General features: G+C 41.9%; 1 protein-coding gene and 1 long non-coding RNA gene across 6 annotated transcripts in view; one reads left to right on the plus strand and one right to left on the minus strand.

Annotated features, from left to right (window-relative positions):
* LOC120357272 overlaps positions 1 to 25562 on the minus strand; it is a 181962-nt gene that overhangs the window by 81937 nt on the left and 74463 nt on the right. For both annotated transcript variants that reach the window (XR_005574426.1, XR_005574425.1), the window contains one exon: positions 5253 to 5402. This is a non-coding gene — a long non-coding RNA (uncharacterized LOC120357272). The remainder of the gene's footprint in view (positions 1 to 5252; positions 5403 to 25562) is intronic.
* Positions 1 to 25562, plus strand: part of LOC105202794 (protein grainyhead) — a 118033-nt gene that overhangs the window by 36365 nt on the left and 56106 nt on the right. The gene's annotated exons all lie outside the window — the stretch shown is intronic.

Consider the following 25562-nt stretch of genomic DNA (forward strand, 5'->3'; position numbering starts at 1 on the left):
TCTCGCCGATCGCCGCTGAACTCGTCGGATTAGTCTAACGATCGCAAGCTCTATCACCGGCGCTAAAACGACTTCGCGATTACAATGTGATAACGCGCGGCCGTGTCAGGGCTCGCTCCTTAAAAGCTCGCTCCTTAAAACGGCTCGAGACACTCGACACTCGCTATATCGCACGCGCCTAATCGATACGTCGATCTCACGACGCTTTTCCAGAGCTTAATTACTCCGTGGAATCTTCGTGTACCGATGCTTATTAACCTCGACGAACACGCTGAACGCAGGTTCATCGCAGGTGCACCGAACGGAACATTTATCTGCTTCTATATTCCGTAAAGCTAAATAGTTTCTCACGTTTGGTCATCGGAAACCGTGCCAAAATAAATTTAGTGTAGATAAATCTTCACGAAGTTATGCCCGCATGATTAACGGTTCCTGGAAATTAATTTTGATGTAAGTCTCATAACTAGCCAATCGACCTCCAAAACTATATTCGTGTTAATTCACAATGTAAATTTATTCAAAGCGCTGCGTGATTTCCACTTCGATGGGATAAAGTTCTCACGAGACTCTCAGCATCATCTTCATTTCAGAATCAAGACTGTGAAGAGAAGAAGTTCATCAAGAGAAGAAGTTTCTGTTTATATTTGAATTATTTTGAATTTAAACGAATGAAGCAGCAACGACAACTGTTTAAAGCAGATTTAGAGTAAAACTTCGTCGCGGTTCTTAGCGATTACGCTTCTCGGCGGCGAGTTGGCTTTGCAATTACCTCGCGATAAGCATTATCTACGCGTGTGTCGTATTATTTCCCGAACCCGCATAACCGTAAGTATACAGTCGCACGAGTTCGCCCGCTAACGAGAATGCACGCATTATACGGAGGATTTCAAGTGTCTCGCTCCCCGCCGCCATTCTTCCTTTCAGTTGCCTCCGGAGATAATCGGAGATCTTGGATTTTCATAACGAAACTGACGCGCCGTGGCGCTCGAACGTAATTTAATAAATTCCGTAGCGTCTGCGTCGCGGATTAGCCTGAGAATCGCGCGACCGTATCGGCGACAATAAAACGCACACTGGCAATTATGTCACGATAAGCCGCGGCGCACCGGCGTACGAGTTTTATCTTTAGTGCCGGTCGGAGTGGTTACGTTCGGTCATTTCAGCGAAGCATATCGCCGGTAGGACCTCCTTGTCAACGAGGATGCGCAGCGCGAGCACAAATGTCTGCGAATGTCGAAGCGCGATCCCTCGACGCGCCGCGCGCGTATTTCACGAACGCGAGATACGCTCCCATTCGCCCTTCGTTTATGAAGCGATTTATTTCGGGAATGCAGCGACATTTTTTTTTTATCTTAATGCGCGAGAACGTATTCGCTAATTGCCGCTCTTTGTGTACTAATCGTCTCCGGTAAAACGTGATCTAAGGCATGCTTTTAAAGGTAATAATAATAATCTCAGATTGCTTCAACGAATACGCTGAATGAAACGTAAACGCCTACAGGGGGGAGGGGGACGATAAACTTACATTTTTACCGTGTCTCATGGCGATCGTGAAAATATAGTGCTTATAACAAACTTTGTCAATTAAACTTTCAATTCCTTAAATTTGTATGGATCGCGACTTGTTTTTTTTTGTTTTAAATGGCAAATATCCTCGTTTATCTTTAGAGGATATAAAAAAGTAGAAAGAGAGAGGAAAAATTGATTCAGAGATTGGGCGTTTCCACAAAAAGTATAAATAATCTACATTACGTGCATACAATGTAAATTATATAAACCATGTTTTATGTGTCGTCTGTAAACAATCTGTGGATTATAGCATATAGACGTCAGAAGTGATGAAAATTATATTCTATTTTTCTTATATTTTTAATATTATATATATAAACATATACTTTTTTTCCGCTTTCGTGGCACGCGGAACACCTTAACACAAGGAAGAGAAGATTCAGGACGGAGAAAGGTTCAATTGAATGAATCAATATGTTCCTAATGCAACATAGTTCGCATATTAGAAAGTCACAACCCGGGGTCAAGCCGTTCAAATTGCATCATAATGTTGCAAGTCCAATAAAGTGCATATGACAGCTATTCATTTGGATAATGGAGGTATACATGTTAACTAGCGCGGCTAACGCAGACAAAAGCAAAGCGCTTCTCGTTGAAAGATACAGTTCGCCGGAGCGAACGCGTGTTCGTTCGTGACATTTGATCCCAAAATGTGTTCTGCCTGTAAGGCCTCTTGACCCCCGTGACATATTAGAAAGTCATTATTCAAGTTTTCCCTATTCGTATTTATTCCACAATGCGCTACAGAAATTTCTGATCGTTCTATCAAAAAACACCGTGCTATCAATGAACAGGCATGCGGGAACAAAGACGTCAGACGAACTGTTAATGCATACGCGAGACATAATGTAGCCGGAGAAAACGCAAGTCTCACTTGGCAAACATCCTCAAAATCTCTCTCAAAAAACATTTTCGAAATATCCGTCGTATATTTAAATTAATTTTTGATTTATTCACTTCTCGTTCTCTTTTACGAGGGCCCGAAATCGCTTTTACATTTCTCGAATAACGAACCTTATTTCTTTCCGACAGTCGTTCTTTGACTGTCGGAAGGTATTAGAAAAAAAGGAAAGGGACGAATATATTAAAAATTTCCATGGAACTCTTATACATCAATTAAATCCAAAAGAGAAAGGTTGAGCCAATTCCGCGGATATTCGCGCATATTCGGTATGTTTTTAAGAGATCTCCCGCCTTTCTCTCTATCCCCCCCCCCCTCTACCTCCATCATCGTCGGCGATCCCCGATCGATCTCGCGACGTCCTTCCGAGGAACTCGCTCGATCCGCCTCCAGATATCTCGCTGCGTACACGCAAACGTGACACGCGTGTATGCGTGCTCGCGACGCGTGTACCAATGGTGCAAAGGAGATATGGAAGCGTAGTACCTAGCCTGAGCTAAGAGCCTATCTATCGTGTGCAGAGCCGTGTGTCCGACAGAAAGAGCGAAAAAGAGAGAAGAGACAGAGGGGGAGAGAGAGAGAGAGAGAGAAAGAGAGCGAAGAAACGACGCCGAGGAGGAGTGCGTGCCTCGCCTCGCGGAGAGAGGGCAAGGGAAGAGAAAAAGAGAGTAGAGCGGAGACAGGGCGTGGTCCCCCAGCCTTGCTCTTACTTATAATTATATTTATTCGCACAGCGTACGTATGCAGCTATAGCCATTGATATACGATCGCGGCGAGGTCTCGGCTTACCGCGGTGAGAGCCAACGTTGCACCGCAATGCACTGGAAAGAAAGGGGGCCGCAAGGGGACGGGGGTCGCGATTTCGGCATTGAATGAGGACAAACGGCACAGGTGCAGTCGTCGGCGATGGCAAACGTAAAGAGGAGTTTAACTCTTAAGTGCATTCTTTTTGATATATTCGTTTGGGATTTCTAACTCCATAATGTTTCCAGTTTCGATTGAAAAAAAGATTTTAAAGACTTTAATAATTGAAGAATTTTTTATTTCTCATCTTTAATTTATGAAATATAAAATATACAGCAAAAGTAATCAAAATGAAATTTGATATGATTTGAGCTTCAAAATTAAAAAACTTTTTGAAAAAAAATTATCCTGCTGTGTAATAATGTTGCATAAATTAAAGATAAAAAACTTAAAATTCTTTATTAATTCAGATTAATTTTAAGTTTTTTATATTTAATTTATGCAATATTATTACACAGCAAAGTAATTTTTTTAGTAGATTATATCGATTTAAAATTAAAAGGTTTTTTAATTTTAAATCGATATAATCTACTTGTTATTCAATAATTCCTTAGTACATAAAAATTCCAAGCTATTTATTTTGTTGCAATACAAAAAAATTTTACGTCAATTTTATTTTAATAAGAAAAAATGCAAGTTTCTCTCTAATTCGAATATCCTTAATCCGCGCATTCCTCTGGGTGCTGGACCGTTCTCGAGATACAACGACGAGATATGAAGAAAAAGAAAAGGACAAAGTTCGCGGTCGGTCGTAAAAATCGCAGAATGCTCTCTCGGACGTCGCCTGAGATAAGGGAAGCCTTGATCTTTCTGGGATTTTCGATTTATGGCGCGTGACCGATACACGGCGAATAACATACGAAACGAGCGTTTGTCTCGAAGGCCACGACGGCAATTTAAGTAAGTTTTAGATGTTTTCAGAAACTGCGACTTACTTCTCGGTCACGCTCAAGCACTCCCGGTCGGGGAGTGAAAATTGCTTCGGCTATCGGAGCCCACCGATGTCTTAATAATAACGGTCTGCCGCGCGCGCTTCTCAGAGGCATAAACGTAACGGCCGGTATCATAGTAATTTGAACATCATCTTAAATGCAATGAAGCTGGGTATTTTAATGGGCCGCACATTATTAGCGCGCGAGCGCACGTTACTCTACGAGTGGCCGCGCGCCTAAATAACAATTCTTTCGTGCTTTATATATCCGTAAGCACGCGGTAAGTCCGGTTAAAAGTATCACTTACTTTGCCCGCGTTTCTTTCCTGAAAACGTTGTAACACTGGTTATTAGCGGTAATAAACTGTTACGAGCGTGCGCTTTTCGACGCGCTCGCGGGATGTTGAGCGAAGAGCAGCTCCCGTGTAATCCAGATCGCGATTGTGCCTAAGGCAATAATCCGAACTGGAAGATAATTATCGGAGCGATTAATATAGTATAGTCGCGCTTAGCGCCTAATTTACTACGCGCGAAATTGGATTCGATTTGTCGCGGCTGAAGCGGCAAAAATCTCTGTCCCCGATCGCAAACAATCGCCGTCGTACAATTGGCGGCACTTTCTCTCTTCATTTTTCCCTTCCACGCCGAGACGCCTCCCAATGGGATGCGAGACGAAGACGATCCTAGCGCGCGCAAGCAGCTTGCGCGCCTCAAAAAGAAGAGGGACAACGAGCAGCTAAGGGGCAGAGATCAAAAGAGAGAAGGAAAAAAAGGAGTCCCAAGAAGGTTTGTGAGCGTTGACCATGGGGTACTGCCACCGTTCCAGGTGGTACTCATATACAAATTATGGTAATGACCGATCGATTCCCTCTAGCTCGTCATTCTCCTTCGTTTCTCTCTCGCTTTTTTCTTTCGTCCTGCACGTTTCTACCTCCTTGCGCACGCATCGACATCGAACCCTCGTTGCATCGCGAGGCCGTTGCTGCCCCTGTGCATTCGCGCGCAATTAGCCCCGTCTTCCTCTCATATTCGCCGGACGAGACTTACCTTTGATATTTTGATCCGATGCGTAACGCGATACACGGATGCGGTTCGTTTTTATGTAGAAACGCTTCGATACTATCGAATGCTCCTGTCTCAGACACACCTGCGATGAGTATTCTTGGACATTTTAACTGCGATTGCAAGTCATCGATTCTGAAATCAGATAGGGAATGTCGAGGGTCAGAAGCTGCGAATAAAGAAGTCGCGCTAGCGAAATTATGAAACGCAACATGTATTTTGTACACAGAAAAAAATTAGTATCAAATCAACAATTCATTGTTTCGTGTATAAGCAAGAATAAAATCTTGGAGAAATTTATATCCTTAAGTAGACATAATTTGTTTACATGAATAAATGTACGTTTGATATATGAAATAATGAATTGTTGATTTGATACTAATTTTTTTCTGCGTAAACATTATAAAAATTAATTTCCAATCGTAACTAATAATCAAATTGAAATTAGAGCCTTTCGAGCAAAATATTCGCGAGAAAGTGCAGGATACAAAGAATTAAATTTTTTTTTAAAGCCAAATTAATCCGTGTTTTCTCTCCGCTTCAATTAATCTTTACAAGACGGGAAACCATTATAGGGACGCTGAAGCAGTGTCATATTTTAAGATAAGGAGTACAATGAATCATAAAAATCATTGTAACGGTTGACTGCCTTGAGTTAGATTAATCTAACGCTGTAGGAAGCTTTCGTGACGATTATTATAAAATGATTTTTTTTTCTCGTCGGGTTCTTGTCATTCCCTCATCGTTGCTGACTCGCATGATACCGACCACCTGACCGCGGTTTTACCTTTGATATTATAATCTGTCTCTCAACCGGAATACGTGACATGGAGCTTAAAGCGTTACACGCGCACGTACGGTGTCTGGACGGACTTAACTCGCGGTTGTTCCGCGTTCGCTTTGATATGGGGCTATGGCCGGTGCAGCGGATAAAACGTAGAGCACTTAAACGCACGCGGAAACCGTGTCAGAAAGAGATCCAATTTCCAGTATCGTAAAAATATAAAGGAAGTACACATTGACATGAAATTCTCTCCACTAATTCGTACCTAAGTCGCTCTTGACATTTCTACGCAGAGATATATAATTTTGTGAAAGTCAGTCACACATCAGGAAAGTGAGAAAACTGCGAAAAGAATTTTATCTTTTTCCCCCTTATTGTAACTGATGAGACAAGATACTTATATCTTACTTTTCACGAAAGAAAATATGGCCTCTGGGTACGAAATGGAATCTTATCTCAGCTGGATCTTACGCGGATAATGTTCGTTCGAACGAACGAATGCGATGTTCAACGAGCCGCACACGCGGGTGAGCAGCGCGAAGCGGAGGAGAACGATACACAGTAAGCGATAAGTCGACAGTTTAAGACATGCCCCGACGAATTGCGTTTGCGCCGAGTGGTAAGTTTATTTATGACGGATCGTCGGTGTCACGGTGCGCACGTGCGTTTTCCCGTACAAATGTCACGGAGCCTCCGCGCTGCCGCGTTACGATCGCGCGTAACGATCCGCGGTTTCCCGCGAGAGGTGCAACGTATGTGCGTGTGCGTGCCCCGCACAAACGCGCGCGCGCGCGAAAGAGAGAGAGCGGAGGAGGAAGAGAGAGAGAGCATACACGCGTTACCCAAAGGCCTTTCGAACGTTGCCGGGTATATCGGCGCTTTTTATCGTTGTACCACACGCGCAGGCCTTTCGAACGTCCGGCACGCCGGACGGTATATCAGCGTTTTTATCGTGTCTTACCATTAGCGCGCACGCACGACCTTTCGATCGGCCGATTCGTAACTTCGATTACCGGGCAAGCGATAGAACCTTATAAACGTCGAGTTGATTATGCCTTTTCCACGATCTATAATCGCGATCGATATCCTGCAAACCGCGCGCGCATTGGCAAGCGATAAGCGGTGTGCTGTAAGCGGTTAAATGTGGGTGTACTCGCCCATTGACCCTTCTGTTGCAAGAATAAGAATGGAGCAATCGTTTTGCGTACGACGGCTGCAAACATCTTTAAGAAAACATATAATTCCAGTTAGACAAACCAATCAAAGTCCGATTGGTTTACAAACTTTAATAATGATGTCATAAATATTTTTATTGAAACGGACTAAAATGAAATATTTTATTTCAATGTATCATTTGTATTAATTGATTCTATTATCAAAGAAATGCAAGAAAAGCAAAACAATTGCAATGTCCTATTACTTTACGTTTTCTTTTCCTCTCGTTTGTAGATTTTATTTTGTAAATTATATTTATTCTGATAAAAAATGGAAGATTATTAGAAATCACGAAAGCTCGACATTGGTGTAGTCTGAATACCAGACATATGCACGCTAAAGCTTGGATGTATCACCGAGTATAATGGACTACGATGTTCGCCATAACAATCGATATGACAATACATCGCATTCAGAAAGAGAACGGCGTTGGCTTAGTTATGAATCGGTATAATGAGTTCGACCGTGTGTTTATGCACAAAACGCATTCAAGTTCTAGCACGCAAACTTTCAATTGTTCAATCATCGGCTGTTGAATGGCGGAGACTTGCGAAATGTTACGATCCCGCCTATTTTTATATCGCATTCCTTCAACAGAATGTTTCAAACGTTGGTCGTACGCGCGTGCGAAATATCCAAAGCCGATTAGGATCATCTTTTTAAATGAGAAGACTTTATGATTATTAGATAAGCGTATAACAAGGTGACTGTAAGTTGACATTTAAGTGCCGCTAATCACAATTGTTGGAAACTGAAGTCGTGATGGTAATTGCCAAGTCCACTTTGCATATACGTACATTTGTACGTTAATTTTATAAATCCGCAACTGGATTTAACTTATCGCGCGGTCGTAAAGGCAATTGTATTATTCGCACTCTCTGTGACACGAACACCAATTAATGCTTAATCGATTTAATCCCCTATTGTATCTCGCTCGTTCAAAAGGTAAAAAATATGTGCCATTTTGCCGGCTGTAATTGCAATCCATTGCGCGGAGGGAAAGCGACATCCGAAGAATTTTAAGTTTCCAGACGCTGTTCTGTTGAAAGAAATGTTAAATTTTATTGCTGCACGGAGTTTCTCCATTAATTAATCGTTAATCATTCGCGTGAATCAATTGAAACGTGCCAGACGATTGTCACGATTGCCAAAACGTATTGTCACACGCGTTTTTTCTCATGATCCTAAAATGACTCATACTACTCGTTACAAAGAATACCGTGTCCTTACTACTAAAATTTACATTTGCTTAAAATTTTTACCTCACGTTTTAAAATATGTCATTGTGTGTCCAAATGTATGATTCAGCATCACTATATCAGTCACGTTATCTTTTTTTTAAATAATATGTTTGCGCATGACAGCAATAATAAAAGTGTAATAAACAACAAAAATCACAAATATATAAATAATAATAAAATTAAGCAGATTCTTTAAACCATTTGCTCTTTCAAGATTTATTCTTCAAAGACATAACTCAATTAGAAATTTTCGATTTTAATATGATTTTCAATCTCTCTTTCTAATCATTATCATGAAAATAATTTACGAACATATTTGGAATAATGGAAATAATGAAAGGCATTTTATCTTTGTCTTAAAGCAATAAAATTGAGGGAATTTAATGGATTGTCTCTAGCGTCTAACGGTTTCCTAGATAAATCTGTGAAAAATATGCAATAGGTACATATGGTAATTTACTAATTATCAAGCGAGAATACAACATTCTCTTTTACAAGCCATGAAGTTAATTATACTTGCTCTTGAACCTCCATTGAAATCACAGAAATACTATTATAAAATTTCTTTTTGAGTCGATGGAAATTAAAATTCTAACCGGTGTCAAATTTTAAAACATCGATTTTTCATTGTATGCATTATGCAAAAGATTATAAAACAGTAACGTTTATTACTAACTAATAACTTGTTGTGATCACATTAATTCCGCTACTAATTATTAAAAAAATGTAAAATATACTCAAAGTTAAATATAACGAAAAAAAATATAAACAAAATAAACACACACACACACACACACACACACACACACACACACACATATATATTTATATATAAAATAATATATATATATATATAAAATAAATATAATTTGTGCTTTCACAACAAATATAAATGAAACGTATGAAGGATTAATCAGACACAGAGATTCTTAGCGCAAATTCATCCACATTTCGAAAATGTAACTGTAGTCATTACTTTCGATACGAAAGTATTGTTGACTTTAATTAAGAACTTTTTTTTATTCCTTTTAGAAGTATATTAACGTATTAACGTTGTTCTTTCGTGTACTTCGCGAAGATAATATTAAATTTCCGCGTAAAGTAATCAAATTACACTTGCGTAACCGTGCAACGGAGAGCCTGATCGAGAGTTTGCGTATAAATCGATAGCCCATACACATCCGTAGACATGTAGTACGATGTTATAACGACAGCGGGGCGATGAACTTTTGCCTACCGCAGAGTACCTGAATCGTAGATCACAGAATCTACCGGCGCGACCATCGTCAATCTCTCTGGTATGGTTATCTTTCGATGTGAAAAGGGAAGATAAGTGCTTGCTTTTAATGCTCCGTTAATTGAGAGAAGGATTCTCGCGAGAACGGCTGTAATTAATAGGAGGCTTCGATCGCGCATGCATTGTTCTCTGACGCCGTTCGATTATATAAATGGTACAAAAACATTAATAAAGCAATAGCGATAGGCGCATCAACGCTCTCTTACCTCGCTATAATAACGCGCCATTTGCATTAATAATATTAATAATAATAATAATAATAATGTCTAGCGATTTTATCGATGAAATTCCAAGCGATTGAAATTGTTCGCTGCATCGTGGCATTCAGAATAATGTGCAACCGCGAGGATCGGCTTTGCTTTCGTAAAAAGTCTCTGTTCCATGATACACGTCATCATGTTCGACAAAGAAGTACGATCTTTTATCATTTTAATTTAGCAAAAGATTCCCGAATTTATGTGATCCTATTTTTTTTTAAACTGCAACATCCGCGACTCGTCTAGCTTTAGGGATTATAAAAAATTTTTAAGAGTAAATTGATCATTTATTTATACATTAATGCTCTTATTTTTTTTATTTTTATTGAATCTAATCTAATAAATTTATTTCTTAAAATATGAAGTATAAAGGTTTAAAGAATGCGCTTATTTTTTATTTCTATTGATATTTTTTAATAATTTTGTTGCATCAAAGCAAATCATTTTCAACATTTTGTACAAGAACTTCAATAATTTGTTAGGAGTTTATTTCGCGACAGTGTCTTAAATTGCGACTTAATACTTAAAAAATCTCTGATTTAGTAAGTAATTTTGTACTGTCGTAATATGTGTTTGGTTAATTTATTTTACCCGGATTAGAGAGCTAACGAAGAAAGAGGTACTGGAAGTGGACGTAAGTTTTGAAAGAGATTGCTTTTCTAGCGAAAACAGGACATCTGGTAATTCCGTATCACGTGATGTATCCATAGATTGCAAGATTCGCGAAAGGTTTGGCGTTCATCGATAGACATCGTCGTAAGAAAGATTTATCTTAATGCGCGCAACGATGCACCTGTGGCGCGACCATATTAAAAGTTTGAGTCAATGCAGCTCGTTGCAGCGCGAATACAGTTTATAGTAATTATACAGCGCTCGTAATTCGCGTTCGCGCGAGCTACGCGACTCTGTAAGGGAAGTAAAAGTATCTGTATTTTATCAACGTAATTAATACTCGGGGGCTGTAGGGCATAAACTTCAGCAACTTCCAACGAATTAAATGTTACTTACGCATGTAACTTCGCGTAATCATTAACGGCGACTTGCTCGTAAACGTATGACTTCTCTCGCACACCGACCAATAATTATACTATCTGTATAGTTTAGCGTTTTGCTGATGTATGTGGCCCGATATGTTACGAAAATTAAACGTATAAACGGCGTGTATGGCCGCGATGCGTATTAGTCGCGTATACCTCCCGGCGTTACAATCGGCGTCGCTGTTATGTAAAATTGATTTGTGTCCGTGCGTGCACAGGAATCCTAATACTTTGTAGATAACAGCATAGGCGAGCCGCTCAATTTCAATCTAGTTACCCGGCGCTTGTAGCTGCGTGCGAGAAACGTACGCATGGTAAGGCTAATGAATAGCGATACACGACGGCGGCTATAAGCGCGAGCGTCTTCTCCGCAGAGGTAATAACGGCGACAATGGATACTCCCGGCTTCGATTTAGCGCTAAACATGACCCGCGCGATTCTAACGATTGCATTTGCACATGTTGTTACCACGGGAACGACTGATCCACACAGTCATTTGGTCTTATTGTTAGCGAGCCCATTCGAATTCGAGCTCAATACACACTGGATACTATGCATTTATACATCGTACACACTCGTATATTTCCACGAGAGAAAGAGAGAGGACAACATTTGAGGAAAAGTGGAAACAAGATGCTACTTGAGAATAATGAGAACAAAACACATGTACGCATTAAATGGAGCAGGCTAGTGAAAAAGCGCTGAAGCTCGATTTTTATTTATATCTCTTACTAGAATATATATGTACGTACGCGCAGCAAAACAAGATCTTAAGAACCGAATGCATTTAGCGTGTTGTCGGGGATACGAGCCAATGACTCCCCGCTATCTCGTCGTTTACGCTGACTGTTTATGCGAGCCCATCTTCGCGACGCATCTTCCGATCGCACGGTGCACAGCATCCACGCGCGAAAAATGCCTAATATTTGTAGCGTCGCGACCGTTAATAAAACGAGGAAATCTGGTCGACGACCTTAATGCAAATGTAATTACATAATGTGAAAAAATGCGTAGATCACCGACGGTAATTGCCACCTGCTGATAAATATAAACTATCTAATTTCCATCTAATTACGCGGTGTAGAAAGTTTACGGGCGGCGGCGCGCGAACAGTCCCCCCGCGCGCGAGTTTGCGGCCAATAATTGAAAACTGTCCCCGGATAAACCTGCGCGCATATTTTCTTTAAAACGCCGACCCACATCGGAGACAATCGAAGTTTTCCAAGTTCCAATGTTGGAACGATGCTGCGAAAATCTCAAAATATTGTTACCGTACGTATACCATAGAATAAAAAACATTACAAGTCACACAAAAATGCAGATGACAAACGACTAACTATTAATTATAATTGGAGCGAACAAAGCGGAAATTGATCGCGAGAAATCGTTAATCAACCGATCGACAATCGATCGGTAATCGACTTGTATGAACGACGTGTCGATCTTTCACGGAGAATAGCAATTTGCCAAATTACAAGTCACAGTTCGATCGTGCTATAATTTATGAAAAGCTGCACGGTGCACCATGACGAAATCACAGTTCGAGCACTGTAATTACAGTAGGCAATATTTAAATGCTCTATATCGGACAATGATACCGTCGCGCTGCATTCCGTGTTCACACGCGGATATATAGGCACGAGGAATCTGGCCGATCAGTCGAGTTTTTTAAATTATATACATATAAACCATTTTCAGTCAAGCAAAATCAATATATCGTTGTTTTTCTTAATTTAAACGCATGTTAAGAAGCAATTGCCTAATTTAAATCAGATCGTAAAAGTAGGAGAATTACGATGTTTAGTCATTAAATTATTGGACATAATAGAGCCAATCGCAGCGACGAAACAGATCGCCTGTCACACTGGCCGGATTCTGAGCCCAGGAATGTCTACGCGAATGGTATTTGCGTCGTACTATCGCACGCACAACCGGTGCAATGTACGGCCGATAGGCATCGTCGCCGTTCGCGAGGCAGAGATTTGTTTTAATGCTCAGCCGGCTCTCGTCGATGGTGCGGGCCCATTAAAAGTGTTCCCGAGTGCGTACACACGGGGCGTTCCCGATGCGCCTTATTCACGGCGTAAACGCACGCGGCATGCAGATTAAACGATGCAACGGCGAAACGAGAAAGGGAGGCGCGAAATGCGACGGAGCAGGGAGAGCGGCAAGGGAAAGAAGACGAAAGGGAGAGAGAAAGAGAGAATATAGCCGAGTATAAACGTAGATTAAAGCGGAACACTAAATTTGCGCGGGTTATACGCTCCCCGCTTCTTCGCTGGTTGTTACAACGTTTCTTATCTCGAGAGGCATGCGAAGAAACTGCGGAAGCTGATAAATTAATGATGAAAACGTTGATTTTGCGTAGACACGGACTTGGCAAAAGATCGAAACATTGAAAAACGCGAATTAAAGCCAGTGCAGGTGAATTTCATTTTACTTTTTTTTTTTAAGGTCCGTTGGTATCAATGTAGCTCAAGTTGAAACTCGGTTTAACTTTCTATCTTTTTCTACTTCTAAGAATTAGAATCTCAAGTCTTTCTTCTTCCAAGTCTAGATGTAATGTGCATATAAAGCAACAAAACCACTTACTTACGATTATTACGCAATTTCGAGCAATATATAATGCAATGCTTTTTTATTAAAGCATATATACCATTTTCATTTTATTCTGATTTAATCTATGTGCAAAGTGACAACGCACTTTTCGCTGTCTCACGCGATACGAATCTACAAGCAAAAACACGGCGAGATCACGACGTAGCGCGTTTTTCGAGTCGTCAAGCCGTTACAGCGTGACATATATTACTAGTGTATCACCAAATTAAACAATCTCTCTCGTGCCAGTCATGCAAATGCAAGAATCGTCGGGCGCATTCTTGTTTACATAAAACTTCAATAGGACCACTCATAAGATCTGTATGCAATATCGACTTGATGCATGGCGAAGCACCTGTCGCCACGCGAATACATTCGAGCACGCGCTTTTTCAGTGCTCGCCTCCGCGAAAGTGGCCGTTTGATTTAGGCATTATCCGTTCAACCGGAAATCACGGCGCCGCACGGTGCACGCTCGGTCTGCATTACGTAAAACACACTCCGTGAACGCGTTTGCCCTTTATGAATTTATATAATATATGATAGTGTAATGTGGGTAACGTCACGTTACGCCATGTCTCGTTGAGTGGAATTTTCTCGCAATTACTGTACCGCGACGAATTTTCGCATCTCACATTTTATCTCGCGCCAGTTAAGATTTCTGCGGAGCTTTCCGGATCACGTTAAACGGTCTAATTATTTTCACCTCGCATTATTTTGTCGCTGCTACTTTCCGACTGAAACAGGAGCAACGCGAAGCAAATTATATCATAACGATATGTGACAAATAATATCGTTTTCAGAAAAGTTTCAAGATAACCGCGCCGTACGCTGAAAACAGTATTTGGTAATAGTAATCAAGTCTGAATAATAATTATTAGGTTTTCGTGAAATAATTTCAATTAAATGTTCAATTAATGCAACCAAATATTTAGTAATATTTAGTAAATGTTTAGTTCGATTGATTACTATTAATATAATTACTAAATATACATTGAGGGAAAAAGAACTAAATTTTAATAAATATTTATTCGGATAGTGTTAAACAAATATTTACTAAATATATATTTATTTAATACAAAAATTACTAATTTAAATATTTTTTCACACAGAGTAAATATTTATGTATCGTAAATAAATATTACATTTATTAAAATTTAAGAATTTTTTCTCACAGTGTAAGTATAATTACATGAATCAAGCGTATAATTAAAATTATTTCAGCTTTGATTATTATTACCAAACTTTTTTTTCAATGTATCAATTTTGCATATCTCACAGAAATGTGCGTGTCGTTAATAAAAAAAATAAAAAAAATAAAAATTGGCTCGTAATCGCGTGCACGGAAGTTAAAGCGCAATACGCCTGAAAATATGCTCCTCATCAGAATTTGTTATAGCGTATATCGGTAGTCCGAGCGAATGCCGCAAAAAGGAAGGTTTTCGACAAACGAGCGCGAAGGAGGGAACGTAGACCGAGACGGCGCGCTAATAAAAGAGCTCGCCCCGACATTACTGTCGCGGCAGACGCGAGCGGATACTCGTTTACCCGGGGATATCTGCGGTAGATCTTCCTCTCTCGCTCCTTCTCGGCGGCAGATACGACGCGGCCTTTTATTTGCCACGACAATGACAAACGTAACGACAATTCACTGTTATATGTGTCCCGTCCTCCGCCGTCGTCGCCGCCACGGCCATAACGCGCGACGTCGTTTTTATGAAGCGCGATAAGAATTCGAAAAGAGACCCGATAAATCGCGCGCGACGCGACCGAGGGAAACGCGCGTTGCCGCACACACGTCTCAGTCACAAGTGCCTACCTGTTGAAAAAACAAGGCAAGAATGACAGAATGCCGTCGAATTTTTTACAACGCACGCGCTTGTATTTTAACATTGGACGAGGGGGGGGGGGAGATATGTTAATTCGTTAACGCTAAAATATCGGCGTATATAAGAATGCGTTTGAGAGGGAACGTTGTCTGTGCCGATTTTTACTCCACCTCGAGCTGTGCGAAGAATTCAAGGAAAGGCTCTAAGCCGATGAATCTTGAAAAGATCGCAATAGGCGTTAATTTTTAGATTAGCGTATTTCTTTTTTAATGGCCCCATCTTAACGTAGACTCTATAAATAAGTATTATTTAATGAAATGTAATGTGTCATAAAGTCAATATTTTAATCACGTAAAATTTTTACGAAAAATATTTTTTTTAAGTGATATCAGCACATTTTTCACAATGTGATAAATCATATTAAGGCACAACAAATCAAAAAGACTCTAAATTATCGATAGATGTTCGTTATTACGTAAGCACTGGCTGACCAGCGCCTGCTTTTACTACTTAAAATTGTGCCAGCACTGATTTGCTCATGGCCGAGACACATTATGCATTAAAATATAATCTATTTTACACATAATGATAATTTAGTTAAAAATTAAATAATTGCTTTATAATCTTTGCGAACATCATTAGCGAAGAAAAGAGTTGCTGCTAATTTAACAATCTACATAAAAGCAGAATTTGATGCAGAATATTTTATTACATATATGTTTTACAGAATAATATCTTTTGATAGGCTTATATTTTATATATTCTTAAATAAATTAGTTTTATTATATACAAAAGAAAATTTAAAAAATGTTTTACTTCACGTCCCAAGCGGATATTAGTTTGTCATTAATTATTTTATGTTATTGATTATTATTAAATGTTATCGACTTTTATATTAACAGATTAACAGTTTGTTTCTCTTTTTTTTTTTTCTTAGTCGCAATACCTGCAAATCGCCATGTATCGGCGACTAAACGTTACGTAGAAGGATTTGAAGCAAGTAGATCTCATTAACAAAAACGATTCGACGGCGTGTTTCAAAGAATGAAATAAGGGAAGGTTTACGACTGATTTCCAATCGATCATCGATTTGGATCGTTTTTTCCGCGTTTAATAGCGCGCCTCGCTGTCGGCGCGAATCGAGAGCCGCGAATTTCGCGCGGGCATAAAATTTCTCGCCTTAATAGATATCATGTCACCGCTTCATTAACGAAACTGGTTCGAACGCCGAGGATTTCGCTTGATTAACAGAGTACCTATCTACGGCCCTCTCATTCTTTCTCCCTCCGTCTTCGTCTCGTCTTTTCTTACCGAGCATGCGAGTGCGATCGCGCGCGAATCTCTCGAGCCGGGGCGGCGCACTCGATCAGCCTCGTTATAGGTATGAGATCGACACTCGGGATCACTTATGGGCGTAACGCGGACGACCGAAGATGGAAAAATGGACGGCCGACGACGAGCCGGTCGTGAAACTATCCTCTTATTTGCGCCTCCGCGAACTTCGGGGCGCTCTCTTCGGCTTCGTTAAAATAGCCGATGGAGACGCCCGAGGTGAAACTCTCGTACGACGACCGGCTTCGTTACCCCCGTCGTCGATTGAGAGAGTCCGTGAAAAAAAAGGGGAAGACGGGGAAAGAGGCGAGAAAAAGAGAGATAAGGAGAAACGGGAATCCGCGTTTTTCTCGCAGATTCTGTCGCGATTTAAATCGGCGATTTAATCAACGATCAAAATTCACGCTAATACCGACACGATATTTGCATCCGCCTGCAAAATGCCCACGGCCTTTACGCCGATCCCGCTTCTTTTTATGTTAACGCGGACGCGATTAATGATACAATCAGTCGAGTCGTCAGGAGAGACGTGTGCACGATGAAATTTCGATTCGGCGATAAATTAAAATTTTTTATTTTAAGGTGGACGGACGTATCATGTATATTGGAACGGCCTTCTCAGGAAGGACACGCCAGAAACATTCATTCGGCCCGAAAAGATGGCGATTAAAAAGCACGCAATCCCCCCCCCTCGTGACTTGCATGCTCATAAAACATCGCGTAAACAGAAAATGTCGAAAGAGGGAAAATCCGTAGACCGTCGAAGATTTAGTAGATCTTTTAATCGGAATATCGGGACGACATAACGAAGAGTAACCGCTGTTGACATCTCGGTGAAACTTTCATCGAGTTTCCACTCGGAGACAAAAAAAGATCGGCGATACCCGGGATCCGTTTTCCACGCCTGCGGTCGTTCTCGGACGGGCGATTTATTCGTGCCAGGGGGGACAATATTAAAACGTCAAGTGGATTTCTCTTTCTTCGTCGTCTGACGCTTATAATGTCCACGCGGGATGCCCCAGAAGGCGTCAGCGCTTTTTGCGTTATAAGCGTTCAAGGATGAAGAGGTTCTGGCAAATTAAGACAACCTTGTTCTCAAGTCACTTTCAAATGGACTTCAACTGGCTTTTAATTTTGAATATAGTTACCAAGATAATTAACGTCGAAATTGAAATGTTGTGAAAGAAGATTGCATCCCAGCGAAAAAAAAAATATCAGACTCAAGTCAGTTAATCAAGAGCAGCACATAAATGAAAAAAAAATAATAACTGTATTGTTCGTGCGTCTTATGTATTCTTATGGACTGATGTACTGGTGTACTGTTCTCATTTAAATGATGAAACATATTCGACATGTTACAGAGTACTCGGGTGGTCAGCGTTAAATAAAATTTTGATTCTGAAAAGTTGCGAAACGTAGATGCACTTTCTCTCTGTAACAAGCAACAACGTACATCTATTTCAAAATCGAGAATCTTTTTAATTACCCTAAGGTAATTAGAATTGTTTATTTTCTTTCTATCTCATGAATATGCAAATCTTCGAATGAGGCTCTCAACGTAGATTTATATTTTCTTATCGCTGTCATCGAAAATATGCTAAATATATTCGGCGAGGAGACAAGTTTATTTAATCCGCAGCTTCTCGTTCAATGCGATGCGCAGCATGAGATCCAACGGCGGCATAACATTATCAAGAGTTCTAAGCCTCGATTTGTACTCAGGAAAATGTACGCATTATGTCTCTTAAGCTTCTTACATTTTAATTAGAATAACGCAGTATAGCGTAAGTATAAAATATTAGTAAATCGCGCGAGTATATTGCTGTAATAATGTCGCATGAAAAGTACTTGGCTAATTAACTTCGAGGATCGCAACTATTCCCCCCCGGAAAAGAGCCTCAATGTGAGCAACTACCCTCGCCGCAGCTACCCTTGCAGCGTATCTAATCCTAGGAAATCCTCACTCGGCCTTTCCTCCTCTTTTTCTTTTCTTTTGCTCTCGGAACGCAACTGGTAGGGATAAAACACGATCGCAATGCGTTAAATGTCCTCTACGCGCATCGGCAGAGTCACGCACGCACTCACGCATCTAGAGAACTAAGCGGGAGGAGAAGGAGAGAAGGAAAGAGACAACGCGCGGTGATAAAAAAAAACTAACGTCGAGGGGGGATATCTAGAGAAGGAGGAAGAGAGAGAGAGAGAGAGAGAAAGCGAGAACGTAAACAGAAGAGAGAAAAAGAGGGACATAGTTGGTCTACCTGGAAGCTACCAGTGGTCGTCGTCGTCTACGGGCGACACACGGGGGTAACCCGTACACTCGCGTGCGTCCGCGACGGCAGCTAGCACGCACACGCAGCAATGTAGCACTCTATACGCACATTCGACGAGGGAGCGCACCGCTATCACACTCGTATGGCGGCGATCGAGAGCACGCGCGTGAGAGAGAGGCCAGATAGAGTCGCGTATAGAGTGGGGAAAGAGGCGGGTCTGCGGCGCGACACGCATACACGTGTACACGCACACGCAACACGAGTGCGAGCGTACGTACGTACACGCGAACGCATACACGCGCCACCGCCCCGGGACCGCGCGGGCAAAGCTCACACTTACCTGACAAGATGTAAGTTCAGAAACTGGAAGGTGCCACTTCTGCACAGTCCAATACAAGACACCGAACCGGAAAGTTCGTCCGAAAATTAGTCGACGCGCGCAACGGCACCTCCGCTCGCGGCATCGCAGCGGGACCAAGTGGTTATTGGTTGCGGTGGTGGTTGTTTGATCGTGCGGGATCAGAGGAAGAAGCGCAGGAAGGAAGAGGAAGAGGAAAGAGGACAGCAGCACGACGAGTCGTCTCCGCTGGTGGAAGGTGGAGAAACTGGAGGTGGAAGAGGAAGAAACGGAGGAGGAGGAGGAGGAGGAGGAGGAGGAAGGAAGGAGGAGGAGGAGGAGGAGGCGGGGGCGGAGGACGAGAAGAAGGAGAGGACGAGGAAGGACGGAGGATGAGGTAGACGACGAAGGCGGAGGCGCGATAACGAAATGACCGGAGATACGTGAAAACGCGCCGAGACACGGAGAGTGACGGTGTCGAGGTAGAGAAAAGTGCATCACAGTGGCACGAGTCGGCATCAGCGGAACAAGGATTCTTTTTTTTTTTTTATCGCGTGCAAAATCAAGACTAATTTTCTGCCGTAATACGATTTTGCCGGATCAAAAGGAAATCGAGCAGAGTTCCAATCGCGAGTGATTCGAAGTGCGCGGCGTACATTGCGCCTGTACATTTCCTTTTTCATTTTCCTTTTTTCCATTAGCGTCTTATCGATCGCGAGCAAAATCGTACGCGAGCGCGATCTCGTTCAGATTTATGATGGTGTTTTGCTCGGCGGCGCCGTCGTCGTCCACCACAACGACGACGACGATGACGACGACGACGACGACGATGAAGAGGACGATGAAGATGACGGAGACGAGGGCGATCATCGAGAGGCATCGTATACGTATTGGATGATTATCATATTAATGAATACGCGCCACGACTCGACGAGCCAGTCCGCAGAATCGCCGACGAGGAGGAGCTTCGAGTAGACTCGCGAGCTCAAAAATTCGTCACCGATTATCTTTGCCGATCCTACGCGGGAGACTTTTTTGAAATTGTGCGAGTGCCGCGTGAATACACGACTGTGATCTAAAAACGACTAAAAGCAAAAGAGAGAGAGAGAGAAAGTGAGGGAGAGGAAAAAAGAACACGCGTGTGAACGAGAAACCTTTACGGAGTGCTCCGCCTTTACGATAGAAACAGGAAAGTGTGTGAGTGCGCGTATCCGAGCTCCATTTTTTCGGAGTTCTGTCAGACTCGTGCTGCGCGATTCGCACAACGTATCTTGGGGTACGTCGTCCACTTGGATATCCAGCGGGATACATCTCACGATCTCTCTGCCTGCGGCCGGACGTGTCACCTCGAGACCCGCTGACAGCACTCGCCCGATAAAGCGCACCCGTGAGTCTTTGCCTTCGATTGAATTGGGATTTCGATGGGCGCGCGCGCGCGTAGGCGCACCGGATTTGTCTCTCGATAGGGCCGCGCCGGTATCGGTATCGGGAATAAATTAACAGCTCGCACGAACGAGGGTCCGCAGGAGGGATCGAGAAACCGGTACAATTTCGGTGAGTTTATATATAGACACCGGGATGTGTGCCGTAGACGCGAAAAAATAATCGAGCTAAACGTATCTGCGACGACGACGACGCGTCAATCGAATTAATTCTAACGTTAGAACAAAAACGTGACAGTGGTATGCTCTTCAGTCAAGAATCAATTAATAGTTGCGAACCATTAACAATGATGACTTATTTAATGAAATCATTTGCATTCCTCACAATTACTCTCTGACTGACTCATCGTATATTCTTTTCCGTACCATAAAAAATAGACGTCAAACTTACCGGCGTTATACTGAGATTTCAACGCCTAAGAGACGCGACGTCTGGTGATTTCAACGCGAGTAGGAGGTGTGCGTTTCAATCGGCCTTGAGGCTCGCTTAGATTCTTTTCGGACGGCGCTATCAGAACGGCATTCCTTTCGATGTTTTGCGATACAGTGCATAATATACGATCGACAATCTATTATCCATGCGAAATGCAACACAGCAAACTCGCTAGTAAATTTCGATAAACGTTAAGTTGATAATAATGAGATTCAAAGACGTAGACTGCATAGATAAGCATAGAGTGTCACTGCGAGCATTTCAAAAAATATTCCAGAGATAAGCTTGTTTATCAATTTATCAATTTAGATAGTAATGTACGAGAATACTATTTAATATTAATTACATAAAATGCCCTATTATAATGAAAACAAATTTTGTTGCGCTAAAAAAGGATACGAATAATTTTAATGAGAGAATATCACTAAAATCGTATTGAAACATTATTCTAATACGCGATTAAAATATTGGATTTTTATTTTTCGCTTATATATTAAGTAAAATTTTGAACGGCTTTGGAAGCGTGCATCATAAATCAGTTTTAATTTTTAATCGGAATTAATATTGCTCACGACAAGATTTTCATCATAGAATATTTTTCATCACAGAACATCTGACAGATATGCAAATGTTATTACACGTGGACTGACTATTAATGACAATTCTGTGTCATCTTTAACCTTGCGATGCGAAACATCGTTCGGATGATTATTTTCTTTAAACAAATCTCAGTAACATCAAAGTCAGTGTTTCCTAGGAAAAGTATGTTCCATCAATATTTCTTTATTGCCAGCTGTCTGTAATGTATGTGTTGTAGCCGTGTACAACATACTGTCGTGTCCTTAATTTTCTCGTTACATGATCAGCGTTTTTCTATGGTGTAATCGTCTTAAAGCGAGTAGTTATCAAACCATTAAGCAAACAGATCGGCGCGTAACGAGGGACGGTACGTTTCTCAACGACAGTTGATAATGTTCAATTATTAATACAGCATTCTCTTCGGTATGTCTACATCGTCGTAAGTCTTGTTTCTCGCCGCAATAACGCTGCGCGCAGACGAGTCGCATAAAAAACGCGACGTAAATGAACGAACGAGGAAACATCGATGAAAGGATTAAGCGCTGTTTTACGTCATCGACAGTCGAGATAGATTATCTGCGATTTTATTGCCGCCTCTCCATCGTAACCTCTTTATTTCGCGCGTGTCGTATTTCCCAGTGTTTGACAACTGGCCGTCGACAACTCCGCGATCTTTCTGCCCGCGCGAGGATGACCCCATCGTTTAATAATGCTTATGCGAAACGTCCAGACCGACTGGCTGAAACGTCGGAATGGGGTCCGAATTTCCCATGGACTGCGCGCCTAATTATATGTCCATGGGACACTCGTTCCATTATGGCAGCGGGTATTGCTAGTTACCCCTTTTATGCTAAGTGAGAGCGAGCCAATGGATGACCCTTCGAAGCGGGGTGACCATCCGCTCTCGGACGGCCGCTCCCGGACACACCGGACACTTCCCGCGACCATTCCCGTACCTACAAAGCTTGCTTCGCGCCTCTCACATAGGGTGACCCTCGAAATCGCATTCGGGCAACGTGCCGGGTTTGTACGACCGGCTTTGCCGCGTTCTCGGCCGACGATTGCGGAAGAAATGCAATATAGCGTTTAGTACGCTATATTATTTATATGAAATCGATGGCAGTTTTATTTCGTTCGATTATTACGAATGTGATTATTGTAATACCAATAATAGTATCATTAGGTATTCGCTCATTCGCTGTCACACTCGTGTAACAAGAAAATAATAACGTGCAAGCAATTCGAACAAGATATTACGTTGGTTGTTGTTATCACTTATACATACGCGAGATATGTCGCGATTCTGTCTCATGCATATGAAATCGCATGATATTTTATTTTGCGTTTCTTAACGACGTCTGGTTGCTCGCGAAATACACGTTATTGGTACTATCTGTTCACATAATCGGCCTTATCTAGTCGTCGCAATGCAAATGTAGCTAATAGTCGAGACAGCATATAATTCTATAACGTTGAAATCAACAATGCATCGCAATAGGAAAAAAACTGTGCTCCAGATTATTACATGCGCGATATATCCGCGCGACGCACGCAAAAACGTAGATCACTCGGGCGTACGCGGCGAGGCTCGCTGAATTTAAGATTTCATAATGGCAACCTGTCGCACGAGCGCGCACACATACCGATACCAAGTACCGAACCAATTTTCTAAAGATCGAGCGCACGGCGAGCGCCGGCCTCTCGCAAGGCCGGCGAACACCGGCGTCGCAGACCCCGAAAGCCGGGCAGGTCAGTCATGCGGGAAAGTTTAATGACTACTAATGGGGCACCCTGTATGCAGGTAAACGCGCAAGGTCCTGCGAGTCTGGCGAGCGTCCGTTGAAGCCTCGAGCGATCAGCGGCGGTAATTCGTGATTCCTCTGCGGCGACACGTACGCGTACAGATACGACGTCGCCCCAAAAAATCGGAGAGGTACAATAAGGAGACGACGAGATGTATCGGCGAATCGATATCGCGGTACTTCGTAAAGCTATCTCACCGAGGCTATCTATCAGTTAAGCCGGAAAGCCGGCATTACGTCGCGAGCTCTCTTAATGAAGTCGTAAAATTATCCCTCGATTAACTATACTCCTAACATGGTATAACGTAATAGTTATAGTTATAATGTGCAAGATAACCGATCGACATTAGAGTCACTATCTTATCATAGGCATGAGCCTAATGGTAGGTAAGCACGTGGAGAGCGGAGAGAGAGGGTGAACGGATCAACCCTGTCCCTCTCTCGTGGCAATTCAATCGCGATCGTTTTAATAATCGGATCGTTAGGTTTTCCGTGAGACACGCGACAATCGGTGCGTTGATTATTGCACCGGCCTATCAGTGTCCATCGACGGTGGCGCGCGAGTGACACCTGGGATTGGACACGCGTGTATAGCATATCGCGCGATCAGATCTGTATTTTGTGAAAGCGGTCGCGCGGGGAAGAAGAAAAAAAAGGATTCGTAATTAGCCCGGCGCGCGTGGATAGGCGTCACGGCGAGGCCGCGGCCGGCGGATATAGTGTCACTTATCGCGGATAAGAGTGATAAATAATCGGTCGTGACGTTTGCTCCGTAGCGTGTTAATTTACCGTTCACGGCGAGCGCGAGAAAGAAATCCGGCGCCGCGACCGTACGAGTACCGTAAAGCACGAGCGTCGAGAGCCTAAGGAGAAGCCGTATTTCACGCCGTAATTAGTGCGAAGCGAAAAGATGCGACGTAATTAAAAACAGCCGCGACGCTTCGAGATTTTAAGTGCAAATTCTGCTTGCGTTTGATATTGAGTACAGTCATAAATAACTTTGCAGTGACAAATGCTTATCGCGTGAAACATCTAATTGATTCGTGAATTTTTTCATTAAGAAAACATTAACCTTTCTTATTTTCAAATTAAAACACAAAATTATTTCTGAAAAGGTAAAATAGAAAATTTTGATGGAATGTGTTGGTTGAAGAAAACTTACGACAAACAACCAGGTAATTTAGCAGAGATGCTAAATAAAAATACTTTACACAAAAATAAATTTAAATAAAGAAACAGAGGTTATTTATAATTCAATTTAATATCTTACAAAAAAAAACAAGGATTATTAAACAATTGTGATAACATGCGTGATAAAATATTAATATCAACATAGACTTTGAAAAAATCGAGATACTTATAATTAGTAATCGATAATAATAGACAGTTTATCATTATTGCTAGGTACAGCTCTAACAAGAAATAGCATAAGGTGTAAGCGATACGTGCAACTAATAGTTATTACTGGTTACAGCTGTAATAAGAAATAGTGCAGAATTACATAGAGGGTATATTTCTTCCCGCGCAGGAGAGGTAATAATGCAGGAGGAACGTTTCTTAGCCAGGAGAGCGGGAAGCTTTGTGTTCGGAGGCAGTAATAAATAGCGAAAGAGTTAAGTGCGAGAGAGGCGAGGCTGGAAATCGGGGCGATTCCGACTGCGCGTGCGTTCGATTTCGATATGCAAATTAACGCGTCCTTAACACTCTCGCCGCGAGAGTAAATTGGTCCTCGGTGCGCCTTCTTCCGCCTCTTGGCGGTCTCGCCGTTGTTCCGGCGTGAGACAGTCGCCAATTTGATTTGCGCTAATAACACGATCGTTAGCCCACGGCGAGAGTCAAACGG

Source organism: Solenopsis invicta, chromosome 3, assembly GCF_016802725.1.
Source record: "Solenopsis invicta isolate M01_SB chromosome 3, UNIL_Sinv_3.0, whole genome shotgun sequence".
In the NCBI taxonomy this organism is placed as follows: Eukaryota; Metazoa; Arthropoda; class Insecta; order Hymenoptera; family Formicidae; genus Solenopsis; species Solenopsis invicta.